This window comes from Ranitomeya variabilis, chromosome 4 (genome assembly GCF_051348905.1).
Source record: "Ranitomeya variabilis isolate aRanVar5 chromosome 4, aRanVar5.hap1, whole genome shotgun sequence".
NCBI classification, from domain to species: domain Eukaryota; kingdom Metazoa; phylum Chordata; class Amphibia; order Anura; family Dendrobatidae; genus Ranitomeya; species Ranitomeya variabilis.
Window position 1 is genome coordinate 212,358,511 of NC_135235.1, and position 14,451 is coordinate 212,372,961.

Genomic DNA, 14,451 nt, shown 5'->3' on the forward strand with positions numbered 1-14,451 from the left:
AATTTTATGTGTACCTGGTAGCCACTTTACGGCATCTCTCTTATACCAGGTCCTACGATTTCCTTCCTCACTGAGAATAAACGTCTCCATCTGAATGGGTGCCTATGAAAACCTCTTGTGAGACTACCATTCTCTCTCTCTGTGGAGGGGTAATGGACCTGCTGTAATTAAAACACCTGTGACTAGGAGGCGGAGTGCTCGGTCAGAAGCGCTACAGTGTGCTACCTTATTTGCTTGAATGTATAGGAATTGGCGACTCTAGGTTTAGCACCTGTTCACACTTAGTCTATGTATGGATATGATGGTCAATTTTTTCAAATGTATTATTTTGCCTTCTGACCGAGCACTCCGCCTCCTAGTCACAGGTGTTTTAATTATAGCAGGTCCATTACCCCTCCACAGAGAGAGAGAATGGTAGTCTCACAAGAGGTTTTCATAGGCACCCATTCAGATGGAGACGTTTATTCTCAGTGAGGAAGGAAATTGTAGGACCTGGTATAAGAGAGATGCCGTAAAGTGGCTACCAGGTACACATAAAATTGGCCTTTTTTATGTGCTAAACGCTCTCATTTTTCATATTTCTAGTGCAGTAATGCAGTAAAATTTTCATGTTTCATGTTTGCATGTTTCAGCGCTACAGTGTGCTACCTTACTTGCTTGAATGTATAGGAGTTGGCGACTCTAGGTTTAGCACCTGTTCACACTTAGTCTATGTATGGATGTGACGGTCAATTTTTTCAAATGTATTATTTTGCCTTCTGACCGAGCACTCCGCCTCCTAGTCACAGGTGTTTTAATTACAGCAGGTCCATTACCCCTCCACAGAGAGAGAGAATGGTAGTCTCACAAGAGGTTTTCATAGGCACCCATTCAGATGGAGACGTTTATTCTCAGTGAGGAAGGAAATTGTAGGACCTGGTATAAGAGAGATGCCGTAAAGTGGCTACCAGGTGCACATAAAATTGGCCTTTTTTATGCGCTAAACGCTCTCATTTTTCATATTTCTAGTGCAGTAATGCAGTTAAATTTTCATGTTTCATGTTTGCATGTTTCAGCGCTACAGTGTGCTACCTTATTTGCTTGTGTGTCTCAGTTCTTGTGAAGTCAATTAAAGAAAATCCCCAACACTGCAGAGGAGCCCCTGACGGTGTGGTGAAAGAAGACACAGGTATGCTGAAAGAGGAATGTTATTTTTCTATGAGGGGAGGCCAGGACACAGAAGCCCCGGTGTCCTCGGCCATGACTACGGCCTTGGAAGAACCTTACACATGCTCGGGTGCTAATCGAGCGTCTTTGGCATGCTCGAATACTACTTTCGAGTCTCCATGGTTTCGAAGTCCAGAAACCGCTGAGGTGCGTTTCAGATTCTGGCAGCCATGGGGGAGGCGTTTCGAGGCCCTGCAGATGCGGGGGCGCATTTTGGGGTCCGGCAGCCGTCCAGGCGCATTTCGAGGTCCGGCAGCCGCCTGGGTGCATTTTGAGGTCTGGCAGCTGCGGGCACGCATTTTGGGGTTTGGCAGCTGCGGGGGTGCATTTTGAGGTCCGGCAGCCACGGGGGTGTGTTTTGAGATCTGGCAGCATCAATGGCGCGTTTCGTGGCCCGTTAGCCCCAATGGCATTTTTCGGGGCCCAGCAGCAGCCAGGGCGCATTTCGAGGTCTGCCAGCCACGTGGGTGTGTTTGAGGCTCTGCAGCCATGCGGGCATGTTTGGGGGCCCGGCAGCCGTGGGGACGTGTTTTGAGGCCCGGCAGCCGCAGTGGAGCGTTTCGAGGTTCGGCAGCCGTGCCGATGCGTTTCGAGGTCCGGCAGCCACTGGGGCTCGTTTTGAGGTTCGGAAGCCGTGGCAGCACGTTTCGAGGTCTGGAAGCTGTTGTCGTGCGTTTCGAGGTTCGGTAGCCATGGGGGTGCTTTTCAAGGTCCTGCAGATGCAGGGGTGCGTTTCGAGGCTCAACAGATGCAGGGGTGCATTTCGTGATCTGGCAGCTGGCAGGGTGTGTTTCGAGGTCTGGCTGCCGTGGGTGTGCGTTTCGAGGTTCAGCAGCTGCGGTGGTGTTTTTCGACATCCGGCAGTCATGGAGGCGCGCTTCAACATTTGAGGTTCGGCAGCCGCATGGGCACATTTTGAGGTCCGGCAGCCACGGTTATGCGTTTTGAGGTTCGGCAGCTGCGGGGGTGCGTTTTGAGGTTTGGCAGCCACAGGGGCGCTTTTCAAAGTCCAGCAGCCACGGCGGTGCGTTTCGAGGTTGGTCAGCCACGGGTATGCGTTTCGAGGTTCGGCAGCTGCCAGGGTGATTTTCAAGGTTTGGCAGCCGCGGGTGTGATTTTTGAGGTTCGGCAGCCGCGGGGGTGATTTTCGAGGTCCAACAGCTGCGGTGATGCGTTTTGAGGTTCGGCAGCTGCAGAGGTGCACTCGTGGGGTCCGGCAACCACAGTGGTGCAATTCGAGGTTCAGCAGCCGCGAGGCATGTTTTGAGGTTCGGCAGCCGCCGCAGCGCATTTCAAGGTCTGACAGCCGCGGTGGTGTGTTTCGAGGTCTGGCAGCTGCAGTGGTGCATTTTGAGGTTTGGCAGCTGCAGGAGCAAGTTAAGGCCGGCATCACAGTGGCATTTTAAACGGCCGAGTGCAATGTGATAAAAAATCGCATTGCACTCGGACCAATGTTCAGCTATGGGGCAGCTCCCACCAGCCGACTTTTTGTCGGCCGTTTTCGATTGTCTCGGACCGAGGAAAACTCTCGGCTCACTCACACCCATATAAGCCTATGGGTGCGAGTGAGACAGCGCACACCACTCGGATATCATCCGAGTGCTGTGCATTATAAGCGGACCCCAGCAATGGAGGAGATGGAGAAATTCATTTCTCTGCCTCCTCCGCAGCTGTGCTCCGATCCTCCCTGTGCGAGAGAATCGGAGCACAGATGCATGACACTCGGCTCCTGCTCTGCTGCGAGCAGGAGCCGAGTGTCATTAGCATATCGCATCCGATGTCGAATCGGATGCAATACGCCAGTGTGACGCCGGCCTAAAGGTCCGGCAGCCGCAGTGGCACGTTTCGAGGTCTGACAGCCGCGAGGCCGCGTTTCGATGTCTGGCAGCAGTGGGGGCACGTTTTGAGGTTCGGCAGCTGGCGTGGAGCATTTCGAGGTCCGGCAGCCTCATGGATGTGATTTGAGGTTCGTCAGCCACTGCAGCGCATTTCGAGGTCTGACAGCCACGGTGGTGTGTTTTGCGGTCTGGCAGCAACGATTGTGCGCTTCGTTGTCTGGCAGCCGAGGTGGTGCATTTCGTGGTTCGGCAGCCGCCATGGCGTGTTTTGACATCTGGCAGCCGCAGTAGTGATTTTTGAGGTCTGTCAGCCGCGGTAGTGCGCTTCGAAGTCTGGCAGCTGCGACAGCGCATTTTGAGGTCCGGCAGCAGCGGGGTGCGTTTTGAAGTTTGGCAGCCACGGCAGTGCATTTCGAGGTCCGACAGCCGCGGTGATGCGTTTTGAGGTTCGGCAGCTGCAGAGGTGCGTTTTGAGGTCTGGCAGTCGCGGGGGTGCGTTTTGAGGTCTGGCAGCCGTGGGGCACGTTTCGAGGTTTGGCAGCCACCGCAGCGCATTTTGAGGTCTGACAGCTGTGATGGTGTGTTTCGAGGTCTGGCAGCTGCAGAGGTGCATTTTGAGGTTTGGCAGCCGCGGGAGCGGGCTTAGAGGTCCGGCAGCCACAGTGACACGTTTTGAGGTCTGACAGCCGCGAGGCCGCGTTTCGATGTCTGGCAGCAGTGGGGGTTTTGAGGTTCGGCAGCTGGCGCAGGGCATTTCAAGGTCCAGCAGCCGTGGTGGTGATTTTCGAGATTCGGCACCCGCGGCGGTGATTTTTGAGATTCGGCACCCGGGGCGGTGATTTTCGAGATTCGGCACCCGCGGGGCTGATTTTCAAGATTCTGCACCCGCGGCGGTGATTTTTGAGATTTGGCACCCGCGGGGCTGATTTTCGAGATTCGGTAACCGTGGGGCTGATTTTCAAGATTCGGCACCAACGGCGGTGATTTTCAAGATTCGGCACCAGCAGGGCTGATTTTCGAGATTCGGCACCCACGGAGCTGATTTTTGAGATTTGGCACCCGCGGCGGTGATTTTCGAGATTCGACACCCGCAGCAGTGATTTTCGAGATTCGGCACCCGCGGTGGTGATTTCGAGATTCGGCACCTGCGGGGATAATTTTCGAGATTCAGCACCTGTGGCGGTGATTTTCGAGACTCGGCACCCACAGCGGTGATTTTCAAGATTTGGCACCCGCTGGGCTGATTTTCAAGATTCGGCACCCGCAGTGGTGATTTTCGAGATTCGGTACCCACAGCGGTGATTTTCGAGATTCGGCACCCACGGCGGTGATTTTCGAGATTTGGCACCCGCGGGCTGATTATCGAGATTAAGCACCCACGAGGCTGATTTTCGAGATTCGGCACCAACGGCAGTGATTTTCGAGATTCGGCACCCACAGCGGTGATTTTCAAGATTTGGCACCCGCTGGGCTGATTTTCAAGATTCGGCACCCGCAGTGGTGATTTTCGAGATTCGGTACCCACAGCGGTGATTTTCAAGATTCTGCACCCACGGCGGTGATTTTCGAGATTTGGCACCCGCGGGCTGATTATCGAGATTAAGCACCCACGAGGCTGATTTTCGAGATTCGGCACCAACGGCAGTGATTTTCGAGATTCGGCACCAGCAGCGCTGATTTTTGGGATTCAGCACCCGCGGGGCTGATTTTCGAGATTCAGCACCCGCTGGGCTGATTTTCGAGATTTGGCACCCGCAGCGGTGATTTTCGAGATTTGGCACCCACAGCGGTGATTTTCGAGATTCGGCACTCGCGGGGCTGATTTTCGAGATTCGGCACCCGCGGGGCTGATTTTCGAGATTCGGCACCAACGGCGGTGATTTTCGAGATTCGGCACCAGCAGCGCTGATTTTCGAGATTCGGCACTTGCGGAGCTGATTTTTGAGATTTGGCACCCGCGGTGGTGATTTTCAAGATTCGGCACCTGCGGAGCTGATTTTCGATATTTGGCACCCGCGGTGTGATTTTCGAGATTCGACACCCGTGGAGCTGATTTTTGAGATTTGGCACCGCAGCGGTGATTTTCGAGATTCGACACCCGCAGCGGTGATTTTCGAGATTCGGCACCAGCGGTGGTGATTTCGAGATTCGGCACCTGCGGGGCTAATTTTCGAGATTCAGCACCTGTGGTGGTGATTTTCGAGATTCGGCACCCACAGCCGTGATTTTCAAGATTTGGCACCCGCTGGGCTAATTTTTCGAGATTCGTCACCCGCAGCGGTGATTTTCGAGATTTGGCACCCACAGCGGTGATTTTCCAGATTCGGTACCCACAACGGTGATTTTCGAAATTCGGCACCCGCGGGGCTGATTTTCAAGATTCTGCACCTGTGGCGGCGATTTTCGAGATTTGGCACCCGCGGGCTGATTTTCGAGATTCGGCACCCGCGGGGCTGATTTTCGAGATTCGGCACCAACGGCGGTGATTTTCGAGATTCGGCACTAGCAGCGCTGATGTTCGAGATTCAGCACCCGCAGGGCTGATTTTCGAGATTCGGCACCCGCTGGGCTGATTTTTGAGATTCGGTACCCACAGCGGTGATTTTCGAGATTCGGCACCCGCGGGGCTGATTTTCAAGATTCTGCACCCGCGGCGGTGATTTTCGAGATTTGGCACCCGCGGGCTGATTTTCGAGATTCGGCACCCGCGGGGCTGATTTTTGAGATTCGGCACCAGCAGCGCTGATTTTCGAGATTCGGCACCCGCGGGGCTCATTTTCGAGATTCGGCGCCCGCTGGGGTGATTTTTGAGATTCGGCACCCGCAGCGGCGATTTTTGAGATTTGGCACCCACAGCGGTGATTTTCGAGATTCGTCACTCGCGGGGCTGATTTTCAAGGTTCGGCACCCGCAGGGCTGATTTTCGAGATTCGGCACCCACAGCGGTGATTTTCGAGATTCGGCACCCGCAGGGCTGATTTTCGAGATTTGGCACCTGCGGGCTGATTTTCGAGATTCGGCACCCGCGGGGCTGATTTTTGAGATTCGGCACCAGCAGCGCTGATTTTCGAGATTCTGCACCCGCGGGGCTCATTTTCGAGATTCGGCACCCGCTGGGGTGATTTTCGAGATTCGGCACCCGCAGCGGTGATTTTCGAGATTTGGCACCCACAGCGGTGATTTTCGAGATTCGGCACTCGCGGGGCTGATTTTCGAGATTCGGCACCCGCAGGGCTGATTTTCGAGATTCGGCACCAACGGCGCTGATTTTCGAGATTCGGCACCAACGGCGCTGATTTTCAAGATTCGGCACCAGCAGCGCTGATTTTCGACATTCGGCACCCGCGGAGCTGATTTTTGAGATTTGGCACCCGCGGTGGTGATTTTCAAGATTCGGCACCTGCGGAGCTGATCTTCGAGATTTGGTACCCGTGGTGGTGATTTTCGAGGTTCGGCACCCACGGTGGTGATTTTCGAGATTCGGCACTCGCGGGGCTGATTTTTGAGATTCGGCACCCGCGGGGCTGATTTTCGAGATTCGGCACCCGCGGGGCTGATTTTCGAGATTCGGCACCAACGGCGTTGATTTTCGAGATTCGGCACTCGCGGGGCTGATTTTCGAGATTCGGCACCCACGGGGCTGATTTTCGAGATTCGGCACCAACGGCGGTGATTGTCGAGATTCGGCACCAGCAGCGCTGATTTTCGAGATTCGGCACCCGTGGAGCTGATTTTTGAGATTTGGCACCCGCGGCGGTGATTTTCGAGGTTAGGCACCCACGGCAGTGATTTTCGAGATTCGGCACTCGCGGGGCTGATTTTCGAGATTCGGCACCCGCGGGGCTGATTTTCGAGATTCAGCACCCGCGGGGCTGATTTTCGAGATTCGGCACCCACGGTGGTGATTTTTGCGTTTCGGCACCCGCAGGGCTGATTTTCGAAATTCGGCACACGCTGCAGTGATTTTCGAGATTCGGCACCCACGGGGCTGATTTTCGAGGTTCGGCACCCGCGGCAGTGATTTTCGAGATTTGGCACCCGCGGGACTTATTTTCGAGATTCGGAACCCACGGCGGTGATTTTCGAGATTCAGCATCTGCGAGTCTGATTTTCGAGATTCGGCACCCCCGGTGGTGATTTTCGAGATTCGGCACCCGCTGGGCTGATTTTTGAGATTTGGCACCCGCGGGACTGATTTTCGAGATTCAGAACCCACGGCGGTGATTTTCAAAATTCGGCAGCCGCGGCGGTGATTTTTGAGATTTTTCTGCCGCGACGGTTATTTACGAGATTTGGCAGCCACGGGGCTGATTTCCGAGATTCGGCAGCTGCGGGGCTGATTTTTGAGATTTTTCAGCCGCGGGGCTGATTTTCAAGATTTTTCAGCCGCGGCGGTGATTTTTGAGATTCGGCAGCCGCGGGGCTGACTTTTGATATTTTTCAGCCGTGACGGTGATTTTCGGGATTTTTCAGCCGCGGGGCTTATTTTCGACATTTTTCAGCCGCGGCGGTGATTTTTGAGATTTTTAAGTTGCGGCCGTGATTTTTGAGATTTTTCAGCCGCGGGGCTGATTTTCGAGATTTGGCAGCCGCGGGGCTGATTTTTGAGATTTTTCAGCCGGGGGGCTTGAATTTCAAGATTTTTCAGCCGCGGCAGTGATTTTTGAGATTCGGCAGCCGCAGGGCTGATTTTTGCGATTTTTGAGCCACGGCTGTGATTTTCAAGATTTTTCAGCTGCGGCGCTGATTTTCGAGATTTTTTAGCAGCGGCGGAGATTTTCGAGATTCAGCAGCCCTGGGGCTGATTTCCGAGATTTTTCAGCCACGGCAGTGATTTTCGAGATTTTTCAGCCGCGGCGGTGATTCTTGAGATTCGGCAGCCGTGGGGCTGATTTTTGAGATTTTTCAGCCGCGACGGTGATTTTCGCGGTTTTACAGCCGCCGGTGATTTCTGAGATGCCGCGGGGCTGATTTTTGAGATTTTTCAGCTGCGGCGGTGATTTTTGAGATTTACCAGCCACAGTTGTGATTTTCGAGATTCGGCAGCCGCGACGGTGATTTTCGAGATTCGGCAGCCCTGGGGCTGATTTCAGAGATTCGGCAGTCGCGTGGCTGATTTTTGAGATTTTTCAGACACGAAGTTGATTTTCGAGATTTTTCAGCCGCGGGGCTGATTTTCAGGATTTTTCAGCCGCGGCGGTGATTTTTGAGATTCGACAACCGCTGGGCTGATTTTTGAGATTTTTCAGCCGCGGGGAGGATTTTCCTGATTTTTAAGCCACATCGGTGATTTTCGAGATTTTTCAGCCGCGGGGCTGATTTTCCAGATTTTTAAGCCGCATCAGTGATTTTCCAGATTTTTCAGCCGCGGGGCTGATTTCTGAGATTCGGCAGCGCGGGCCTGATTTTCGAGATTTTTCAGCCGCGGCAGTGATTTTTGAGATTTTTGAGCCACGGCTGTGATTTTCAAGATTTTTCAGCCGAGGCGCTGATTTTCGAGATTTTTTAGCAGCGGCGGAGATTTTCGAGATTCGGCAGCCCTGGGGCTGATTTCCGAGATTTTTCAGCCACGGCAGTGATTTTCGAGATTTTTCAGCCGCGGGGCTGATTTACGAGATTCAGCAGCCGCGGGGCTGATTTTCGAGATTTTTCAACCGCGGCGGTGATTTTCGAGCTTTACAGCCACGGCAATGATTTTTGAGATTTTTCAACTGTGGGGCAGATTTTAGAGATTTTTCAGCCGCGATGGTTAATTACGAGATTTGGCAGCCGCGGGGCTGATTTTTGAGATTTTTCAGCCGCGACGGTGATTTTCACGGTTTTTCAGCCACGGGGCTGATTTCCGAGATTCGGCAGCTGCGGGGCTGATTTTTGAGATTTTTCAGCCGCGGGGCTGATTTTCAAGATTTTTCAGCCGCGAAGGTGATTTTGGAGATTCGGCAGCCGCGTGGCTGATTTTTGATATTTTTCAGCCGTGACTGTGATTTTCGGGATTTTTCAGCCGCGGGGCTGATTTTCGACATTTTTCAGCCTCGGCGGTGATTTTTGAGATTTTTCAGTTGCGGCGGTGATTTTTGAGATTTGGCAGCCACGGGGCTGATTTTTGAGATTTTTCAGCCGGGGGGCTTGAATTTCAAGATTTTTCAGCCGCGGCGGTGATTTTTGAGATTCGGCAGCTGCGGGGCTGATTTTTGAGATTTTTCAGCCGCGACGGTGATTTTCGCGGTTTTACAGCCGGGGCGGTGATTTTTGAGATTCGGCAGCCGTGGGGCTGATTTTAGAGATTTTTCAGCAGCGGTGGTGATTTTTGAGATTCGACAGCCACTGGGCTGTTTTTTGAGATTTTTCAGCCACGGCGGTGATTTTCGAGATTTACCAGCCACGGTTGTGATTTTTGAGATTCGGCAGCCGCGACGTTGATTTTCGAGATTCGGCAGCATCGGCGGCGATTTTCGAGATTTTTCAGCCGCGTGGCTGATTTTTGAGATTTTTCAGACACGGGGTTGATTTTCGAGATTTTCCAGCCACGGCTGTGATTTTCAAGATTCAGCAGCCGCGGCGCTGATTTTTCAGATTTTTCAGCTGCGGGGCTGATTTTTGAGATTATTCAGCCGCGGCGGTGATTTTCGAGATTTTTCAGCCGCGGGGCTGATTTTTGAGATTTTTCAGCAGCGGTGGTGATTTTTGAGATTCGACAGCCGCTGGGCTGATTTTTGAGATTTTTCAGCTGCGGGGAGGATTTTCCTGATTTTTAAGCCACATCGGTGATTTTCGAGATTTTTCAGCCGCGGGGCTGATTTTCCAGATTTTTCAGCCGCGGGGCTGATTTCTGAGATTCGGCAGCGCGGGTTTGATTTTCGAGATTTTTCAGCCGCGGCAGTGATTTTTGAGATTTTTGAGCCACGGCTGTGATTTTCAAGATTTTTCAGCCGAGGCGCTGATTTTCGAGATTTTTTAGCAGCGGCGGTGATTTTCGAGATTCGGCAGCCCTGGGGCTGATTTCCGAGATTTTTCAGCCGCGGCAGTGATTTTCGAGATTTTTCAGCCGCGGGGCTGATTTACGAGATTCAGCAGCCGCGGGGCTGATTTTCGAGATTTTTCAGCCGCGGCGGTGATTCTTGAGATTCGGCAGCCGTGGGGCTGATTTTTGAGATTTTTCAACCGTGGGGCAGATTTTAGAGATTTTTCAGCCGCGATGGTTATTTACGAGATTTGGCAGCCGCGGGGCTGATTTTTGAGATTTTTCAGCCGCGACGGTGATTTTCACGGTTTTTCAGCCACGGGGCTGATTTCCGAGATTCGGCAGCTGCGGGGCTGATTTTTGAGATTTTTCAGCCGCGGGGCTGATTTTCAAGATTTTTCAGCCGCGGAGGTGATTTTGGAGATTCGGCAGCCGCGGGGCTGATTTTTGAGATTTTTCAGCCGTGACTGTGATTTTCGGGATTTTTCAGCCGCGGGGCTGATTTTCGACATTTTTCAGCCTCGACGGTGATTTTTGAGATTTTTCAGTTGCGGCGGTGATTTTTGAGATTTGGCAGCCGCGGGGCTGATTTTCGAGATTTGGCAGCCACGGGGCTGATTTTTGAGATTTTTCAGCCGGGGGGCATGAATTTCAAGATTTTTCAGCCGCGGCGGTGATTTTTGAGATTCGGCAGCTGCGGGGCTGATTTTTGAGATTTTTTAGCCGCGATGGTGATTTTCGCGGTTTTACAGCCGGGGCGGTGATTTTTGAGATTCGGCAGCCGTGGGGCTGATTTTAGAGATTTTTCAGCAGCGGTGGTGATTTTTGAGATTCGACAGCCACTGGGCTGTTTTTTGAGATTTTTCAGCCACGGGGTTGATTTTCGAGATTTTCCAGCCACGGTTGTGATTTTCGAGATTCAGCAGCCGCGGCGCTGATTTTTCAGATTTTTCAGCTGCGGGGCTGATTTTCGAGATTATTCAGCCGCGGCGGTGATTTTCGAGATTTTTCAGCCGCGGGGCTGATTTTTGAGATTTTTCAGCTGCGACGGTGATTTTCACGGTTTTTCAGCCACGGGGCTGATTTCCGAGATTCGGCAGCTGTGGGGCTGATTTTCGAGATTTTTCCGCCGTCGGGCTGATTCTTGAGATTCGGCAGCCGCGGGGCTGATTTTCGAGATTTTTCAGCCGCGGGGCTGATTTTCGCTATTTTACAGCCGGGGCAGTGATTTTTGAGATTCGGCAGCCGCAGGGCTGATTTTTGAGATTTTTGAGCCACGGCTGTGATTTTCAAGATTTTTCAGCCGCAGCGCTGATTTTCGAGATTTTTTTAGCAGCGGCGGAGATTTTCGAGATTCGGCAGCCCTGGGGCTGATTTCCGAGATTTTTCAGCCGCGGCAGTGATTTTCGAGATTTTTCAGCTGCGGGGCTGATTTACGAGATTCGGCAGCCGCGGGGCTGATTTTCGAGATTTTTCAGCCGCGGCAGTGATTTTCGAGATTCGGCAGCCGTGACGTTGATTTTCGAGATTCGGCAGCCGCAGGGCTGACTTTTGATATTTTTCAGCCGTGACGGTGATTTTCGGGATTTTTCAGCCGCGGGGCTTATTTTCGACATTTTTCAGCCGCGGCGGTGATTTTTGAGATTTTTCAGTTGCGGCCGTGATTTTTGAGATTTTTCAGCCACGGCTGTGATTTTCGAGATTCAGCAGTCGCGGCGCTGATTTTTCAGATTTTTCAGCCGTGGGGCTGATTTTCGAGATTTTTCAGCCGCGGCGGTGATTTTTGAGTTTTTACAGCCACGGCAGTGAATTTCGAGTTTTTCAACCGTGGGGCAGATTTTAGAGATTTTTCTGCCGCGACGGTTATTTACGAGATTTGGCAGCCACAGGGCTGATTTCCGAGATTCGGCAGCTGCGGGGCTGATTTTTGAGATTTTTCAGCCGCGGCGGTGATTTTTGAGATTCGGCAGCCGCGGGGCTGACTTTTGATATTTTTCAGCCGTGACGGTGATTTTCGGGATTTTTCAGCCGCGGGGCTTATTTTCGACATTTTTCAGCCGCGGTGGTGATTTTTGAGATTTTTCAGTTGCGGCCGTGATTTTTGAGATTTTTCAGCCGCGGGGCTTATTTTCGAGATTTGGCAGCCGCGGGGCTGATTTTTGAGATTTTTCAGCCGGGGGGCTTGAATTTCAAGATTTTTCAGCCGCGGCAGTGATTTTTGAGATTCGGCAGCCGCAGGGCTGATTTTTGCGATTTTTGAGCCACGGCTGTGATTTTCAAGATTTTTCAGCCGCGGAGCTGATTTTCGAGATTTTTTAGCAGCGGCGGAGATTTTCGAGATTCGGCAGCCCTGGGGCTGATTTCTGAGATTTTTCAGCCGCGGCAGTGATTTTCGAGATTTTTCAGCCGCGGGGCTGATTTACGAGATTCAGCAGCCGCGGGGCTGATTTTCAAGATTTTTCAGCCGCGGCGGTGATTCTTGAGATTCGGCAGCCGTGGGGCTGATTTTTGAGATTTTTCAGCCGCGATGGTGATTTTTGCGGTTTTACAGCCGCCGGTGATTTTCGAGATGCCGCGGGGCTGATTTTTGAGATTTTTCAGCCGCGGCGGTGATTTTTGAGATTTACCAGCCACAGTTGTGATTTTCGAGATTCGGCAGCCGCGACGGTGATTTTCGAGATTCGGCAGCCCTGGGGCTGATTTCCGAGATTTTTCAGCCGCGGCAGTGATTTTCGAGATTTTTCAGCTGCGGGGCTGATTTACGAGATTCGGCAGCCGCGGGGTTGATTTTCGAGATTTTTCAGCCGCGGCGGTGATTTTCGAGATTCGGCAGCCGCGACGTTGATTTTCGATATTCAGCAGTCGCGGCGCTGATTTTTCAGATCTTTCAGCCGCGGGGCTGATTTGCGAGATTTTTCAGCCGCGGCGGTGATTTATGAGTTTTTACAGCCACGGCAGTGATTTTCGAGATTTTTCAACCGTGGGGCAGATTTTAGAGATTTTTCTGCCGCGACGGTTATTTACGAGATTTGGCAGCCACGGGGCTGATTTCCGAGATTCGGCAGCTGCGGGGCTGATTTTTGAGATTTTTCAGCCGCGGGGCTGATTTTCAAGATTTTTCAGCCGCGGCGGTGATTTTTGAGATTCGGCAGCCATAGGGGCTGACTTTTGATATTTTTCAGCCGTGACGGTGATTTTCGGGATTTTTCAGCCGCGGGGCTTATTTTCAACATTATTCAGCCGCGGCGGTGATTTTTGAGATTTTTCAGTTGCGGCCGTGATTTTTGAGATTTTTCAGCCGCGGGGCTGATTTTCGAGATTTGGCAGCCGCGGGGCTGATTTTTGAGATTTTTCAGCCGGGGGGCTTGAATTTCAAGATTTTTCAGCCGCAGCAGTGATTTTTGAGATTCGGCAGCCGCAGGGCTGATTTTTGCGATTTTTGAGCCACGGCTGTGATTTTCAAGATTTTTCAGCCGCGGCACTGATTTTCGAGATTTTTTAGCAGCGGCGGAGATTTTCAAGATTCGGCAGCCCTGGGGCTGATTTCCGAGATTTTTCAGCCGCGGCAGTGATTTTCGAGATTTTTCAGCCGCGGGGCTGATTTACGAGATTCAGCAGCCGCGGGGCTGATTTTCGAGATTTTTCAGCCGCGGCGGTGATTCTTGAGATTCGGCAGCCGTGGGGCTGATTTTTGAGATTTTTCAGCCGCGACGGTGATTTTCGCGGTTTTACAGCCACCGGTGATTTTCGAGATGCCGCGGGGCTGATTTTTGAGATTTTTCAGCCGCGGCGGTGATTTTTGAGATTTACCAGCCACAGTTGTGATTTTCGAGATTCGGCAGCCGCGACGGTGATTTTCGAGATTCGGCAGCCCTGGGGCTGATTTCCGAGATTAGGCAGCCGCGTGGCTGATTTTTGAGATTTTTCAGACACGAAGTTGATTTTCGAGATTTTTCAGCCGCGGGGCTGATTTACAGGATTTTTCAGCCGCGGCGGTGATTTTTGAGATTCGGCAGCCGCGGGGCTGATTTTTGAGATTTTTCAGCAGCGGTGGTGATTTTTGAGATTTTTCAGCCGCGGGGAGGATTTTCCTGATTTTTAAGCCACATCGGTGATTTTCGAGATTTTTCAGCCGCGGGGCTGATTTTCCAGATTTTCAAGCCGCATCAGTGATTTTCGAGATTTTTCAGCCGCGGGGCTGATTTCTGAGATTCGGCAGCGCGGGCCTGATTTTCGAGATTTTTCAGCCGCGGCAGTGATTTTTGAGATTCGGCAGCCGCAGGGCTGATTTTTGCGATTTTTGAGCCACGGCTGTGATTTTCAAGATTTTTCAGCCGAGGCGCTGATTTTCGAGATTTTTTAGCAGCGGCGGAGATTTTCGAGATTCGGCAGCCCTGGGGCTGATTTCCGAGATTTTTCAGCCGCGGCAGTGATTTTCAAGATTTT